Genomic DNA, 18,192 nt, shown 5'->3' with positions numbered 1-18,192 from the left:
ATCTAGCAATAGCATTTTATTGATTGTGTTCACTGTTAAATAAAAGCACTTAAAAAAAAAGTCCTAAAAGTTTTATTCTACTTTTGTAGGAGAAGTCATGTTGATTTTGAAAACGACAAGGATTTTTCTGGCATTTCATTCCTTGAATGAGAAGTTTTATTCAAAACTTTCACACCCCTTCTCAATGCTATTTAAGGCTTCTGTTTAGTACCACTTGAAACAGAAAGTGTTTAGGCTTTTCTTCCTTATTTGCATACATGTGTGTAGATAATCATATGCTAAAACTTAATGTCCAGAAAATCTAAATTAGAAAAAAAAATTATTTTGTGGTAAAGTACATGTATCATACAAATTATTTTATCTGTATTAAACCAAAAATACTGATGATCCTTACTAAAATAAACAATATGTTTTTAGTGATATTTGTAGTAATAATGTATGATCTTCTTTCATATTATACATATGCATATACTTCAAATTTCAACTAATTCCATGAAATTAAATTTTACATACACATGTAAAAAAATAAAAGTCTTCCAAAGTTAATATTTTTCTTACTGATAATTTATTTACACAGTTACCTCTCCTCAACAAACACCTAGTACCTCCTGTCAATGTTGAGAAGATTTCTGTACATGCCACATCTTGAATGAAGCTCCTATCCCTACAAGTACTTATGTGTATTGAGCCAGCCTATGACCATAGCCCTTCACCAACAGGAAGGAAACATATCCTCAACGTGCATAAATCCCCATGAGCAATAACACTTTAGCAACAGCTCATTCAGGAGAAAGTAAAATCAATACTCTAGAGGAAGGGTGGAAGGTTGTGTAAAAAGTGGGTAACTATGTGAAATATATTTTCATGTAAGGAAAATGTTAATTTTAGAAACATTTACACACCTCTCTGTATAACAAAGAGCTATAATAACTCATTGAGAATCTGGTGGATGGGCTGGTATAAATAAAGGAATTACAAAGATGAGCTCTTTTCTGCAAACATAGCATAAGAAAAGGAAATACACGTGGAAGGTGCCACCCATTTTGGGGTAACCTAAAAGGGCATCACTCGGTGGAAGACCATATCCATCTTATGCAGGGAATACTCTTAGCCCTATAGAGCTCAATGTGGATTTTGAGAAAGAGAAGTATTCCATATGAGATATCACAGACCAATTGGTAGGTTCCATCATCTGTATTACATATACATCAATATATAATAATGGCAATGAAACAGCTATAAAGAAAAACAATAACAAAATAACTAACACACACCTCACTAGTGACTAGTAAGACTTGAGAATGGTAATTGGAGAGAGATGAAACACAGATGTATACAAAACAGTCATCATATGTAACTAATGGAACAGAAATGTGTTAGGGGTCATCCACATCCCCAACTGCAAGACTTCGTCCATGGGACATAAACAGTGAAAAGCAAAAGAAGCTGTGAGATGATGAACCTAATGGAAGGTTATCTGATAAAGTTGACAGGTATCTTCTCCCATGGAAGAATAAACAAGTGGATGAGTTGAAGAATCCAAGTGGTCAAAGTGGGAGATGATAAGTTCTGAGAAGAACTGTGATACCATAACAGGAAAATATTATGATTGCCACATATGGGAGCAAAAAAACAATGAATTGCCTGAACAGGACACAGAAGATAAAAATATTGCAATTCTGAAAAGAAAGAAATTTTAACACATCTGAAGACAGGCAGTGCTGAGAAAAGAATTAGTCTGTGCTCGAATGCCAGTGCTCAAAAGGATTACTCTGCATGGAAGATGTCACCCTTCAATAGGTGGTGGTGGGCTATAATCTAATAATGATTACATTGTAGGGCAGCACTAATACATGTAGGAGTGGGAGCTCCATTCAAGTCTTGTGCTATTCTCAAAGATATTCATTGCAGTGGTGCAAGGTATTATCTCTTTGTTGCACCGAGGTCAGAAAGCTTTTCTAAATTTAGGTTCTTGATTCATCTTTCTGTGCTGTATATTACAATGCCTTTAGTTGATTGTCTAATGAAGTTTAATGGAAATATTCTAATAAAACCTTTAGGTGCCAGAAGAGAAAATCTGATTTATTAATACTGAAAAACTATGTTTTCAATAACTTTTTAGTAATATATTAAAATAAAGAATTGTAACCGTACTTGTTTTAATTTCTTTGAACATTACCGTGTTTTGATAGTTTTGGTTTTGCTAACCTAAATATATTCATTTTCTATTTAAAGTGCCCATTGGGTGCTGGTTGAAGGATTCAAGTTTTTTATTACCATCATATATCACATAGTACATGTATATACACAAAGTTCTTATGTTTTGATAGGGTAACCTTGAACTGGAGGATTACAATAGTTTGTATGCATCTTTCTACTAGTAGCCAATGTCGGTGCATATCCTCAGAGATATAGTTGTTTCTGTTTGTACATTGTATGTGAACAATTTTAGAATAACTAAAACATTAAGAACAAAAAAAAGGATAAGATTTTAAAATAAAAACTAAGAAATAAAGGTAAAAAAGTGATATTATAAGCATAGTTAAAATTAATGAACCTTAGCAACATGATGGAAAAGTATTTTGATTATGAAGATTGGCAATACATCATTAATTAAACAAACAAAAACTGGATAAATTATAATAACTTCTAATCAGAGTAAGCTATGAAATAAACTAAAAGTCAACTTAGCCATCAGTATAGCTAATCAAATGTACTTTTCTTAAGTACCCACTTATAAAGATAGGAATACATTGTTTAATCAGTTGGTTACCCTCACTGATAACATTATTTTCAGCTGTAAAGTTATCAAAACGTAGTCAGGGAATACAAGGTGAAAAGGCAAAGGTAGTTAAATAGTAATAAAATCTAATAAATTAGTTGGATTAGAAAAGTTATGCTGAAAAATACTGTCATGTTATTTATTTGTGTATTTTCATTATGAAGACAGAAAAAGAATTCCCCACATTTTTAATAACAATGGACAGTAACAATGATTTTTTAAATTTAAATCTGCAGAGCTTAAATTGCTATTTCTCATTTTCATTCACGATAATGAAATAACCATTAAACTGATGATAATATTTATCTCAAATTGTATTGAATATGCTGTAATATAGCAGAGATTTTAGATTATTCCATATTATGACTGAAAACATGGCAACTGTCCTGTAATCTTAATAAAGATTTATGCAAAGTGATTATCACAACATTAGTTATTCTTATGGCCTTGCTGGAGATCTCTCTCTCTCTCTAGGTGAAGTTAATGAGGAAAAGAATTCTGAGCATAGGTATTACAAAATTTCCAAATCATTATGGATATTGTACAGCATTAGCTAGTGATAAGGGATACAGGATTTTAGGTTCTACAGAAATATTGAGTACAAGCATTGGCATAGTGCAAAATCGTAGACCCTCCCCACGAATTCATGGACACTTCACTTCAACGGAAGCTGTTCCTTGTTGTTACCTATGCAAAACCTCTTGCAGAAAAACAACCTTTTCCTACTACTTTAAATTAATCATCTGCTCGCTCATTGCTGTCACAATGGTTCTGTACAAAAGGACTTGTTTTTAATCTTCTCTGCAGCAAAAGTGGCAACAAGGCTGTTAAACTCAGCAGTCACCACAAGCTATGGGTAGGGCCACCAAACAAAATTAATATGGGCTTGTGTAAGCTCCAGAACATAAATTACGAAGTATTCCTGCCATCCTTGTTGTGTTTTCAAAATTCTGCAGGTCTCTTACATGTGCCAGATGTACCTGGATAAGTTAAGAGAAATTGGGGGCCCCTGCACTGCGGGGGCATTTGCTACACCACTGAGTACAAGTCAAAGGTCACTGGTATATTATATAAGGTAATTTACTGGTTAGACATTATTTGGAATATTATGTTCAGATTTGGTTCCTTTGTTTAAGAATATTGTGTTGTCAGAGAAGGTTTAGGGAAGAGCTTCTGAATGATTCCTGGTTTGAAAGAGTTATTGAAAGGGAATAAACTGAAATATTTTGTCGCGTTTTCTCTGGAAAGAAGGACTCTGAGTAAACATTATCACTGATGTTTGATCAAAGCAAGCTACCTACATAAATCAAGATAAAACATTTACTCAGTAATTAACATAGTAAACTTAATATACCATTGTAACTACAATATGTAAAAAAATTGATAACTTAAATTGATTAGAAGGAACTGATTCATCAATTGAGTACCTCTGCTGATTGAGGTTTTTAAAATCTAATCTTTTTAGGACTGTGTTCCATTTTTAATAAATTTTATTTATTGTGTAACTATTTAAATTTGAATATATTTTTTAATATATTACCAATGCACAAGAGCTGTTTAATTCACTTATTTGTTTGTGATATTGGCTCAGAATCCATAAATTTAAATATTTTCATTAAAACATCTGCAGGCAGTGTTAATTTTGTATCATGGCAGTGAATCAATGAAATAGCTTAACTTCAAGAGTGGCAGGAGTTGCAACAATGGAGGAGCTTAAGAGGAAATTGGATGAAAATTTTTTAAGTCAGGGTTGAATATACAATGTAGGAAGAGGATTTTTTAATGAATAAATTCATTCAGATAGTCAAATCAGTCACTGAATACAATAGACAGTATAAGAATGCATTATCGATCGATAAATGTAATGATAGACATGCAATTGGTAAACAAAAAGCACTTGTATGTACAATAAACTTAGCAGTTTATCATTTTATGCATTATCAATAAATATATATACATTGCATGATCAAAGTGCCATTTCATTATTTTTGAATATAACATTTTATTCAAACCAATGACTTTCTGAATACAAAATACACAGTACTGGTCAAATAGACAACAAAAGATATAACCACAGTCTATTTTGGAACTCAAAAGTTTTTCTTTTTCAGCTTCTCAGCACCTTTAAGCAAATAATACATTATGTCATCACCTTCAAATAAATCACAGTTTTGTTTGAACAATACGAATTTAGGATAGATTGTGCTTTATTCAGACTGACTAGTTCCACTTGTCAATCATTTTTGATGTGAGACTTTCTGTCAATCACATGCTTGAAGAGACACAGTAAAAATGATGTTTTCATCTGACAGCTCATGACCAGTTGGTTCTGCTGAGTCAATGATGAACTACTGTTCAGCTGACACAGCATCATTAATACTCAAGATTAAGGTATGAATTTCAGAAGTAATCTTATTAATGATTTCTGACATCTCAACAATTTCACTCTGTTCAGGCTTCAGCAGAATCTTGACATGCTTGAAAAAGTTTGATAGATATCATAATAACACTGGACCATGTTAAACTTACTATTTGTTTAGTCTCATGGACATTTAAAGTTTGTGGACCACTTTTTTCAGCATATTCTTCGTACTTTCTAATTATTTGATTATGCCAGCAACCACTCTGGTGACCACTCAAAACCTAATATAGTTTACATGTACATCACTACTGTGAAGGGAATTCTCAGAGACTGTCATAAACTGGTAAATATTAGTTAGTGCAGGTGTTTTGTGGTCATTAATCATCACCTCTTTTCCTCTTCTGATCAACTCCTACTGGATTTTTATGAAGTTATGTGAATTAACAAATCATGTTTATTTGTTATAAGAAATAGCTGTTCAGTTTGGGAATAAAAAATATATATGGATTACTGATTAAATTTCCTATTGTGAAAATCATGCAGATTTTTAATTATCCAGATTAACAAAGTTCACAACATATGACATGAAACAGTATTTAACATTTTAATAAAAAAACGATATGTAAGATGTAATTGTAAAAAGAGGTGAAAAAAAAAGTTACCTTTGATACTTCATAACATAGCAATAAGAACAAGAGACAACTCTTGAGAAAAAAAAAAGTTTAAATCCATCCATTATTTTTCAGGAAATCATCTATTTCTCTCTCAAACCTTTACAAGCTATCAGCCTCTACTACTGCTTATGGTAACTCATTCTATATACTGATCACCTTGTCTTTTCCAAACTTTACACTTGTGTCTTCTTATCCTATTGTTTTCAGAATACAGCAGAAAGAAGTCAGAAAGACCTTTATCCAAACAAACCCTTGCATAAACTTGTCAACTTCATTACAATTGTCTCCTACCTTTTTCTTCTCCAGAGAAAATAAGAGATCTTAAACTATACCCATACAACAACCATTCCATTTGTGAATCATTTTAGTAACCCTCCTCTGAGCACCTTCCTGTAAATCAATATCCTTTCTTACATACAGTAACAAAAACTACACACAGTATTCCAAGTGAGGCCTAACTAGCAATTTGTATAGAAATTTCTCTATTACCTCTTTTAACTTGTAATACATCTTAAAATTCTATTAGCTTTGCTACTAGAAACAGAACACTGCTTTGATGGCTTTAGTGACTTATCCACTACTATGCCAAGATCCTTTTCTTCAGTAATGCTATTGAGTTGGTTCATATCTTTATCAAATGTGAGATCCAATTTATGATAACCCTATTATGATAATTCCTATAATGAATCATTCTGTAACATCCCATTTCCATCAATACAGCTAGAAAATAAAAATTTGCAAGAGTTTAACTCTAAAACATCCAGGTGTGTTGATTCAATGCACCTGTTGTATGGTTTATTTTACTGCATTGCAAAAAAAACAAAAAAAACTACTGGATGAAATCATTTGAAACCTGAGATGAACTTTTATAGGTTATGTAGCTTCTAAAAAATAACTTGTTTTTTTATATGTGACATTTGTATGAATTTGCAGCTTTGAAAATTCAAAAAGATTTCATTGTGTTAAGTTTTTAAAGGAAACAATTAAAATTGCTTACCTTTGTTGTACATTTCAGTTTTTATCTCTTCCTACATCATGGGAAATTATGGGATGCTTCAGTTGCTAAAGTTTCTTCTTTCTTCAGTTTCACTATAGATAGTATTAGATCTGAGAAATTACTAGTGAGAAATATGATAAAAATACATAAATTAATATTAGTCATGAAACTGTCAAAGAAAAATTAAGAAGTTTAGGAAATGATAAGGCTTTCAGGACAGATAGTATTTTTCCAAGGGTATTAATAGGATCGCAAAAGATGTCCTTACTAAACTTTTTTTGTGAGTCTTTTAGTAATGGGCAGGTACCAGATGACTGGAAATTGGGTAATGTTAAACTTATTTTTAAGGGGAGAGGTCAAGCATTGTCCGGGTAATTGCAGGCCAACTAGTCTTACTTCTATGGAAGTAAAAGTTTTAAAGAGACAGAAAAGAAATAGATGCTTTGCAAGTCATCAAAGCTTTTAATTTTGATGGACAGCCAGCATTGTTACACACAGATAAAATCTTGTCTCAAAAAATTATGATTAATCGATTAACATCACAAAAATAATCAACTAATCAAAATTAGTGTTTCTGGTTATTACTATTTTCGATTATTCCAATGATTGATCAAAAAAAATAATGATTAAATTGATTATCACGAAAATAATTACCTAATCTAAATTGGGGTTTTAGATTATTCTTAATATCCAAGTAATCAAAACATTGCTATTATGTTTGTTATTAAGCACAAAACTACATAATGGGTGAGTAAGAGGGGTGCTTCATGATTTGAGGGTTTCGTTCTGTCTTTGTTATTGTAAAGCTACTACGACTGTCTGCAGTTGTCACTAATTTTGAACTTTTGACTAGAGAGAAGGCAATTTGCTGGTAGCACTCACTACAAATCCTCTGGCTACTTAAATATTAAAAAAGTGTAAATTTACTTTTTTATTTAAACAGTGTTATGTTTCTAACTTGTAATTGCATAACTGTATTATTTACTGTTGTATAAGTAGGCAAAGATCTTGGAGAGGGGCTCAAGGGGTCCAGGCTCTCATTGGTTTTTGTTCCAGATATTAATAACTATTTTTAATGATACATAAACAGGTATGGATTTAGGGGAGGAGTTAGAGAGGGTTCAAAAAATCCACCCCAACTGTTCCACCTATTTTTTCAAAAATTAATAACTGGATTATTTATTATTGTACAAGCAGGCATAGATCTAGAGGATCCAAACCCCTTCCATCTTTTTTGGAAATTAATAATAAAACAGCCATATAGTATCAAACTGAAGTATTAGATGTCAGTGTTTCTATTTAACTAGATTGTTAATTACTGTAAATACTTTTCGTTTTTCTAAAGTTGACACAGCTGGAGTCCACCACAATCCCGTTATGAACTCAGCAAATAATTCATTGTTTCTAAGTGAATAGGCTTTGTACTTTATTTCATTATTAAAGTTGCAAGTGGAAAGCAATTATAAAAAAGTAATATAAATTTATTAGTAGTGCTAGTACAGGTCTAGTTAAACCCACCCTTCCCTCTTACCAACAACCTGAATCACCCCTGTTTTTGAGTAACAGTTTCTCAAAGTCTGGATCTCTGACAATGTTTAACATAATCCTGCATCTAGTGACCTTTGATGTTTCTCTATTTTATTTTAATTTTAATAACCATCAGTATTGTTTGTCAAATATCGTATTGATTTTTGCACATATTTTGAAAGGTAATTATATTTCCAACAACAAAAGAAGTATTCAACTAACTTAAACATGATGTAGGCCTATAGCTGAAGATAGTTGTTTTTTAAATATTTTTTGTTAATGTTTTTCAAGTGATAAAGTTTAACTTTATATAAAAATTGTTTGAAAATGTCATAAAGTAATATGTTTATTTTCATCAACAAAAATCCAGTAGTTTCTTGTGGAAATTTGTAGAGAGAAAGCAGTGGAAACAGGGCTGACGAGATGGGGGGACACAGGAGGCAGCTGCTCTGGGGTCTGGTAGTGGGATATTCCAAAGCTCACTACAAATGCATACTACCTTAATGAGCTAAAATGGCTACTGCTTTTTCATGGATTCATGAAGAAATTTGTCAACTAAATATCTTTTATGAAAAATCAGCAAAAGTTAATAAATAGGATGAAAAATGAAGGGGGGGGGACTGGGCTGGTTCTACATGCCTCTGAGTGGAATGCTATAAAATGTATTATTTTTCATGTTGTTACAGGTTTAGTACTACTTTTTATGAACGATACACTTTCATGTACACCAAGTGAGGATGAACAAAATAACTCACTCCTAAATTATTGTACCTGAAAACAGGATTTCCTCTAGCTTTTTACATACTTTCATCACAAGTTAAGTTAATTGTACATGTCAATTCCTATTATTTACACATTTCTAGCTAAAAAGTATTATAATTCAATATTCTGTCATATTCTGATGCTTATTTAGTGTAATTAACGAGGAAAAAGAGTTAATATTTTCATTTCAGCACAGCTGCAAAGAGTTTATACTTAAAAAAAACATACTTGATTTTTTTTAAAAATTTTCTGCCCATTCCAAAGAATGTTTTTTTCCTAAAAACTTATTAACCATTGAAAACATATTATCTATTTTTTTATTTTTCAGTATTTCCATTAGTGTCTGTACAGGCTATGGTTGAATTCATGCTATGATGCCACATCAAGTGGTTTAATCATTTATTAGTAAAACAAAGATTTGAAAACACTATAAAGGAAGTTTAATTTATCTTTACTGAAAATAATAAAATAACTTGGGATAACTTAAATAAGCTTGTACAACTTAGAGATGGGTTGAATGGGTAACAAAGAAAACTCTATCAAAAGTTTAAATCAGTTACAAATGTGTAGTTTTTGGAGTAGGTTTTGTCATCATTAGGTTAAACTAGCTTACCTAGATGCACGAATATATATCCAGTACAAAGCAAAGAAGTCACATGAGTGACTGGAGATTGCTTTAGGCTAAATAAAGTTATCTTGATATTTGGTTCTTTGTTTAAAATTAGTGTTTTTTAAGAGGCAGTACATTTCAGTAATTTTAAGAAAAAGCTTGATAAGTATATGAATGATAAGGGCTGGCTTTAAGGTTTTTTTATTTAATTATTTTAATTTAGTTTAAAGGATGGAACAGCTGAGATGGACCAATAGATTCCTTGTTGTCCCAAAACATTATGTTATGTTAAATATGATTTTTTTTATTATATCCACCAAATAAAACAAAATTGTCATCAAATCAGATAAGTTTACTATTTAGTCAATATGGTATGCAATTTAAAATATTGTGATGATTCAAATCTTTATTGAATATCATTTGTGTTTATTGTATTCAAACAAAGATCAAAAATGGGACTTTCTAACTGGCTACTTTATCATTTGTAATTGTTATCATGACATGTTATAAATAAAAACTATTACCCTTGTTGTGCAAGTAAAACATGCTTCCATTATTTAATTGTGAAAGTATTTGTGAGTTATATTTGTTTGAAAGCTACAGAATTTGTCTTCAATGAAAAGAATCACATAACTTGGGATAACGTAAGTTAACTTATACAGTTTAGTGGTATGTAGTCAATATTAGAGATTCATCTGCAAAGTGAAAAATGGCCATAAAATTTGTGGGATATTTTTTTGGGACAAAAATGATGTTCGCAGATACGCAATTAGCCACATTCAGAAAAGGTCAATCATTCTAAATCAAGGATAGTTTGAAAAAAAAAAAAAGACTTAAAAACCAAAATAATGCAAAAGAAAATTAATAACATGTTAGGATAAAGTGGTTGAAAAAGTTAAGACGATAAGTACACACCCGTTTTTTCCTTCTTTTTCTTCTTGTATGGGTTGTAGGGAGCATCATGTACTAACCAATTAATCAAATGTAATCAATGAATGAGCCCGTCAATTAATTGATTACCAAGTTCCACTAATCGCTCAACTCTACTCCTAAATTTTTTTTACATTATTCAAAGATTTTACTGCTTATGTTGGTTACAATAAGGATGTGTATTTGGTATACTTACATTGTCAGAAGGCTTATAACAAAGTGGTACATAAAAGACTAATAAACAAATTATTTCTATGGATGTGGGGGGATAAGTTGGCTTAATGGATAAAGGGTTGGTTAAGAAAGCTAAGACTTGTGATAAGTGAAGTTCAATCAAACTGAATTACTGTTGCAAGTGGAGTACTTCAGGTCTCTGTGTTGAGATACTCTTTTTAATATATACTTATGATAAAGATAAGGAAATGCCCAACAAATTGGTCAAATTTGTTGTTGATATTAAAGTTCTGGGTATGATTGGGTGTAAGGAGGATGTTGTTTCAGAAATGGATTTGGATCATTTAGTAAATTGGACAAATAAATGGCAAATAACAATTATACTAGGTGCAAGGTATTGCATGTGGGTTATCTAAACCTAAACTGTAAATACCACTTTGATGAAAAGCAACTCAACAGTATTGTGGAAGAAAAGGGTCTTGGTGTTTTGGTTGAACAGTTTCTTAACACTTCCAGGCAGTGTGTAGTTGCCAGAAGGAAAGCAAATAGTATTTCCAGTTGTATCTGCAGACATATTGAATACAAGTCAAAGGAAGCTATCATTTCTTTAAACAATTTCCTTTTAGGCTATATTTAGAGTATTACAACATTACATAACACTAAGGACAACATGGGCCTTGCAGGTCCATCAAGGTTGTTTCATATACTAAACTAAACTTTAAATAAAACAAAACAAAAACCTCAAAGCCAGCCCTTTCTATTTAGATTTCAATAAAGTTTTCCATTAAATTTACTGCATATTACAAACATATTAGCAAGTGATTCAAATATCTAATCCTTAACCACCTTTAAAACCCTTGAGGAAATATTATCTGGTCCAGAAGCCTTAACATTCATTAAACTTCACAACTTTTTCTTAACCAGCTCATAATTAATGTACTCATCTAGTTTGACCATGTTTCCATTTAACAAGTATTCAGGATGAGGAATACTGATTATATCATCATTAGTAAAAACTTAAGAAAAAGTAGGATTTACTAACCCAGCCATCCCATAAACATAAGAAGTTTTCCTTTATCATCCCTTAAAGGCTTTAGATCCATCCTAACATTTTACTAGCCCTTTTACATTTTCAGCCAATATTTTTTCACATACCTTTTCCAACTACCTAATGCCCTGTATGATATCTTATAATCCTCTAGATCTTCTGTCATAGCAGTCAATTTAAGCTTCTTAAATTTATTACGTTTTTCTTTAATTTTATCCCTTATATCCTTTGTAAGCCAACCTGGTCTTACTTATAGCAACCCTTATTTTTTCTGTAATATTTCAAAATATACTTTAAAAAGTTCTCCACATTTGGTCAGCACCTTAAATTTATTCAGTTCCCACTTCACAAAAGATAATTCTTATCACATCCCTTTACAATTAGCAACCAAAATATCATTATTCCTTATCTACACATTCAGTACAACATCAGGCCTAACTGTTCCCTAATCACCACCACCTCAGCCATTACTGTATTGAAAGTTAATAATAAATCTATTCCCAATAGGTTTCCTACCCATTTGGTGAAGAAAATTATCTTGAGTAGTTTTAAAAACCTTTCTTCCTTGTGGTTTGGCTCAAATTTCCCACCCATTTTCCATAATTTAAAAAATAAGTAACATCTTTAAAAAAGTTAACAGATTACTAATACAAGATTTTCCTTTATCAAATAAATGTTGGCTCTCTTTTGTTATATTCTGTTTTATTAAATGATTTTACAACACTTTAACAGACTGTCTACAATTTTTCCCACTAACTGACCTATAATTTATATAGCAACACTTTATCATCCCCTTCAAAAATATAAGTAACATTAAGAAATTTTCAATCCTGGGGTACCTGTCCATCATGGGAGAAATATTATTTAGTTCTGGTACTTGATCTGTATTTAATCAATCAGATTTTCATTTTTACCACCAAGGGATTAATATCTAAATGACTTGGGTCAATCCCAATATTTCTCACGGAATGGTCTAGGTCAGGGATATTGCTAGCATCCCTTCTAATAAAAACAGAAGAGATAAATACATTTAAAATCTCAGCTATCTCGTATTACTCAATGAAATTGTTGCTACCAGCATACTTTTATGATCCAATCACTGAAAAACAACAGTTGGGGACAGTAACAAGCTGTTAGATTCAGCAACTGTATCCATCATCAGGCTCATTTCATGCAACTGTACTTGTACTTGAATGATTAACCTTCTGTGCAAGGATGGGAGTGCACATGCCACAGAATGCCATTCAACATAGTATTATGTATTTGACGTCAGAGTTATCAATTATTTGTTTTACCCTACATCATTGATTTAGTGACAGTAGTAGAGGAGAGTAAATACCAAATACAGTAAACAGGTATACTGAAGAAACTGTAGATATACATTTCAGAGGTTTTAGAAATTATGCAAATGCAATATGTGGACTGTATAATAGACAAAAGTATTTTATTCTTCACTTGAACATCATTTTGCACTCTGATTTGTCAGAGTGCAGGTCAGACTGATGTTGTCAATTTACAAACATATCTTGATTACAAATACTTTTGTAATATAAATATATCTAATTTTTGGGCACAATAGACTTGTACATTTTACTAAAAGCTTGCCAAATGTCATGTAGAAACATATAGTAAATTCAGAATTATAGTCAACATTTCTTCTCCATTCAATTAAAGTACGGATAACCGGTAGTCAATTTAAACGGATTGTGTAGTAGAAGGCAAATGGTTGTTATTAATGCCAATAATCGGGTTCAATTGCAGTGGATGAATATTACAAGTGGTGTACCTCAAAGTTATTTGGAAGGTCCTTGGTCATTTCACATTTTCATTAATTACACTGGCAATGTAGTAAGCAGTAAACTGGTTAAATTTGCAGATGACATTACATTAATGAGTATTTCACATTGTAATTAAGATTTAGTGTTCTAAAAAGATCTGGATTACTATTAGCATTAGGAAGATGAATTTTAATCTGAATAAAAAGTTATTAATATTAATTACCATACTACTATTCTTATAGACTTACTAGGGAAACTCTTCATGTTGGTAAAGTCAATGAGGGAAAAGGGCTAGGCATAGCTATTGCAAAGTCTCTAAAATACCTTGTAAACAGTAAGGTTAGCTACTGTAGTAATAAGGCAAACAGAATTTTACATTTAGATTATATAAATTGAAATATTGAGTACAATTACAAGTTAAATGAGGTCATCTGTTTACTTCCTAAGGTACTGGTTAGACCTCATTTGGAATACTGTGCTCACTTAATTTAAAAAATGATGTTGAATTGTTGGAAATGATTCATAAAATAGCTACCAGGATTAATAAATGTTTGGAGGGGCTATCATATGGAGATGGTTTGAAGTACCTTGAAATATTTTTGATGGAGAAGATAAGGGATCAGGAGGAACTTAATGAAGATTTTTAAGTTTGTTAGATTTATTTTTGAAATACATAAATTTATATGAAATTTTAATAGAAAAAACTGCAGACAATAACACTAGGGAACACAAGTTTAAAACTCAGACATGATTCTAGTTAAGGCAGTCATTTTTAATAGGATGATTGTCCTATTAAATACACTGCCTTTAGTTGTTGTAGAAGCTGCAACATTGTAGGAGTTTAAAATCAGATTGAATGAGCAAGTTAAAGATCAGGATTTGGTAAAGGAAAAGGGGTTTCTATATGTATTTTGGAGTAGTATGTTAGCAGAAAATGGGATAGCCTGAAGACAAGTCAAAATAGTCTCTTTTAACCTTTGGAAACAAAACTTGTATTCTCACCATAAGCCTCATCAACCACAGATTTTTAAATATATATCAGTACATGAAACAACTGCACTTTACTACTTTAATATTTATACTTCTCCAACATTTTGAGATTTAATTTCAAATTTTCTCTTTGCCTAAGTAAGGAAATAACATTTATGAATAAGATTATACTTTAATATAAATAATACACCAGGTAAATTCTGTTCTACTTCTGCAGTCTGTTGTCAAGTGTCAATTAAATATGCATTTGATTTTTTCTTCCTTATGCTATGAAATAATGAATTCCTGCCTTACGTCATGAAATATTCAATTTCAAATTCTTCCTTACACTATGTCTTGAAATATTTAAATTTATTGTTACTTAGTCAAATATTGAGTTCTTTATTATTACCTAGTTCTACTTACTCATGTTATTGCCTTATTCTTACAAAACAGTCATACATAATTTGGAAAGTTGTCATGCTACAGCTAGATAAAATTTAGACTACAGACCTCTAGATTTAATTTGAATTTGAAAAAATGAATGCACTTAACTAACTTATGACTACCCCACAAACTTCAAATTCAATATATGTAGTTGTAAATCAACAAAATTTTTCATTTTCAATATTGAAAAAACAAACAAGTTATTTACCAACTAGCTTCAATAAGATTATTATGACCACTGTTGATACACTTCACTTCAATATATAAAAGTACTGAAATTATTGTGATGGTGTTAAACTGAGAACATTTGATATCAAAAAGTGAAAAATAAATTTACATAGCGCAGAAAATGAAAGTTAAGTACGTAAATGATATATACGTAAGCTTTATATTACAATCAACATTAAAGCGACATCTACCACATTGTTAACATTATTGTTTTATAGTGTTGATTTTAATCGCCTGTGTTCGAAGAGGCCCGGCATGGCCAGGTGGTTAGGGTGCTCGACTCGCAATCAGAAGGTCGCGGGTTCGAATCCCAATCCCACCAAACATGCTCGCCCTTTCAGCCGTGGGGGCGTTATAATGTAACAGTCAATCGTTGGTAAAAGAGTAGCCCAAAAGTTGGAGAAGATAGAATTTTGTTTTGTTTTGTTTTTCCGTGGTGTGTCCGGTTTACTTTGCTGTTTTGTATATTGATTTTTCTTTTTCTTACTTGCGAATGTTTACATTTGCATAAATGATTTCAAAAAGTTTAACACGATATGTATTGAAGAAATGTCTTCAAAATGGAATGTGAACATTTCGAAACATTAAAACAATGTCATTCATCACCGCTGTGGTCAAACTTAAACAAAACAAAAACAACATTATGATGAGACCAAAAGTCAAAATTATTCTTCCACTAGCAGTCCTCGTTGTCATCCTAAAGCCATAATGGATAATGTCTGTGGTCATAGCACCCAAATGTGTTGGGTATACTTTATCTACCAATCAAGATCCTGACGCCAGCAACTAAGGAGAATCAATTAAAGGTTAGGAGTTGAGTACTTGAACCCACAACACTTCAACTACTGCCTTTCGCTGGCTGCAGCCAGTTGCAGGAAGGCAGTTATCCCTTAACATTTAGACATAACCTTAAAGAAGAATTAAACCTCCCTAACATTTAACAGTGTAAAACTCCCAACTTCCACCCTTTTATTTAATATTATGATATATATATATATTAAGCAAAAGGTATTCTTATAGCATAAATAAATTACACTACATTTCTACAAAACTCTTAATCTTCACATTCAACACAATATTCAACCACCAGCTGAGATAAAACATCACTTGCGGGGGCAATACATAATTCAGTTGGTGTTATACAAGCATCACATGTTCATTAGAATAGTGGTCCTAAGTCACGGCTCGGCACCATTATTGACTATAACTCAACTAGATTTACTTGAGTCAGTGAGATAATGCAAGATTGTTGCTCTCATTGTTATCAGTAGGAAAATGCACGAGAATTAAATAAATCTGCTATATTACAGATTCCCAAGGCGATTTAGACAGGTAACTGTGTAGAATGATTGTATCAAAGTCAAACTTCTCAATTATCTGTTATTCCTGGATGCTCCAACCTTGGATAATGTTGAACAAAAAACTGAACAGTCTTACTCACTTAATCCTAATTCATCAGTAGACGTCTTTTGGTGCACATTTCCTGTTCTTATTCGCTCTTGAAGAAATTGAAATTACCTTTCACCCTTAAGTTCACTGCAGTCATTTAGCGCATTGTTTGTAATAATTAAGTAGGCAAGCTCTCAATATGACAACAATTGTTCAAATTTGGATAGAAGCATGGAGTTTGGTACATTTATAGTTTTTCATATGAACATTCATATAAAAGCCAGACACATTTGAGATCTTGCCCATGAAGGCCTTTATTCTTATGCTTTCTGTTGAACTCTTGGACTGGATGAATTTGCCTACCATGTCTCCTTAGTATCTTCAAGATACCTGCTTATTTTTTGGGTGAAAATATTTAAAAAAGTTTATTTAAGGGATCTGGTATCTCTGTTGTGTCTATGATAATGAATAAATACACTGGAACCTAGCTAGTCTGCACCTCATTTATCCACATCTCAGTTTCATCGACAAACCTTCCATGACAGATGTGTGTTACAAAATGTTTTTTGAGTCACGTAAAAGAAAAGATTGCCTATATATATGTAAATTTTATACATTATTAAAAAATCCATAACATAAATGGAGAAGCTTTATAACTGTTAATGACGACAGTTACAGGCGTCTAGTTATTTTTTGTGTTTGTGTGTTTTCCAGGAACCATGGTGAAGATGTGAAGATTGCTTATGGTGGTGGTGTAGATATACCGCAGAAGCCTGTAGATAAAATCATGTAGATGTCTGTAGACAAGAAAGATGTCCTTACAGAGCAACGATGAGAACCTACACCTGGGCACCAGCTAGGAAATACCTTTTCATGTTACAGACTGGACTCTTTTTGCTGTCTGACAGAAACAGACTAATGAGAAACTTATGTGTGCTACAAATAGTACAAGGGAAAATTATAGTTCTGGGTACGAGACTATAGCCAGAAATCTCTCAAACTTTTATGACGTTGGGTGTGTACTAATGCAAGTTTATATAACTGCACTCAACAAGGGACAGGATATAAAAGATACACTAAAGGCTCGAAAAGCTTCTTGGCATAAGTCATATTATAATAAATTTAGTAGCCTGAAACTTGAAAGAGCACATGAGAGAAAATATGATGATACCTTCAAATCCAAGCCCTGTAAAGACACTTTTCAGTGTAGGATCAAGAGAAACAGTGTAAGAAGTGTGATTTATCTGTGACAAGACTGATGGAAAATAGCACAAAACATCAACCTTGAACTGGATGAACTCAACATTCTGACACCAAACTGATGGCAAAACTAGTTCCAGGTAACATTCGTGCATTAGATGCATTCAGCCACAACAAATATTTGGTAGCCTTGTACAACAGAGCAAGAAGACAAAAGAAGAAAGAAGTTAAGGAGAACAGTGGTCTAGAGAGGGCAGAAGGTATTTCTCTGGCTGAATTAGCAGCTTATATTAAAGATAAAAATAAATGATGCAG

General features: G+C 31.9%; 1 protein-coding gene across 2 annotated transcripts in view; it reads right to left on the bottom strand.

Annotated features, from left to right (window-relative positions):
* The window catches only part of LOC106477586 (transmembrane protein 98-like), a 32,323-nt gene extending 16,894 nt beyond the window's left edge, over positions 1–15,429 (bottom strand). Inside the window, exons 1-2 of one of the 2 annotated variants that reach the window (XM_013938135.2) lie at positions 15,269–15,429; positions 6,816–6,907 (exon numbers count right to left, since the gene is read on the bottom strand). The gene's annotated coding sequence lies outside the window, so the exon portion shown is untranslated. Of the gene's footprint in view, positions 1–6,815; positions 6,926–15,268 lie in introns of those variants that run through there. The other variant, XM_022381472.1, reaches the window with a different exon arrangement.
* Positions 15,430–18,192: the final 2,763 nt, after the last annotated feature.

This window comes from Limulus polyphemus, unplaced genomic scaffold (genome assembly GCF_000517525.1).
Source record: "Limulus polyphemus unplaced genomic scaffold, Limulus_polyphemus-2.1.2 Scaffold167, whole genome shotgun sequence".
In the NCBI taxonomy this organism is placed as follows: Eukaryota; Metazoa; Arthropoda; class Merostomata; order Xiphosura; family Limulidae; genus Limulus; species Limulus polyphemus.
This window is presented reverse-complemented; position numbering and strand designations above follow the sequence as displayed.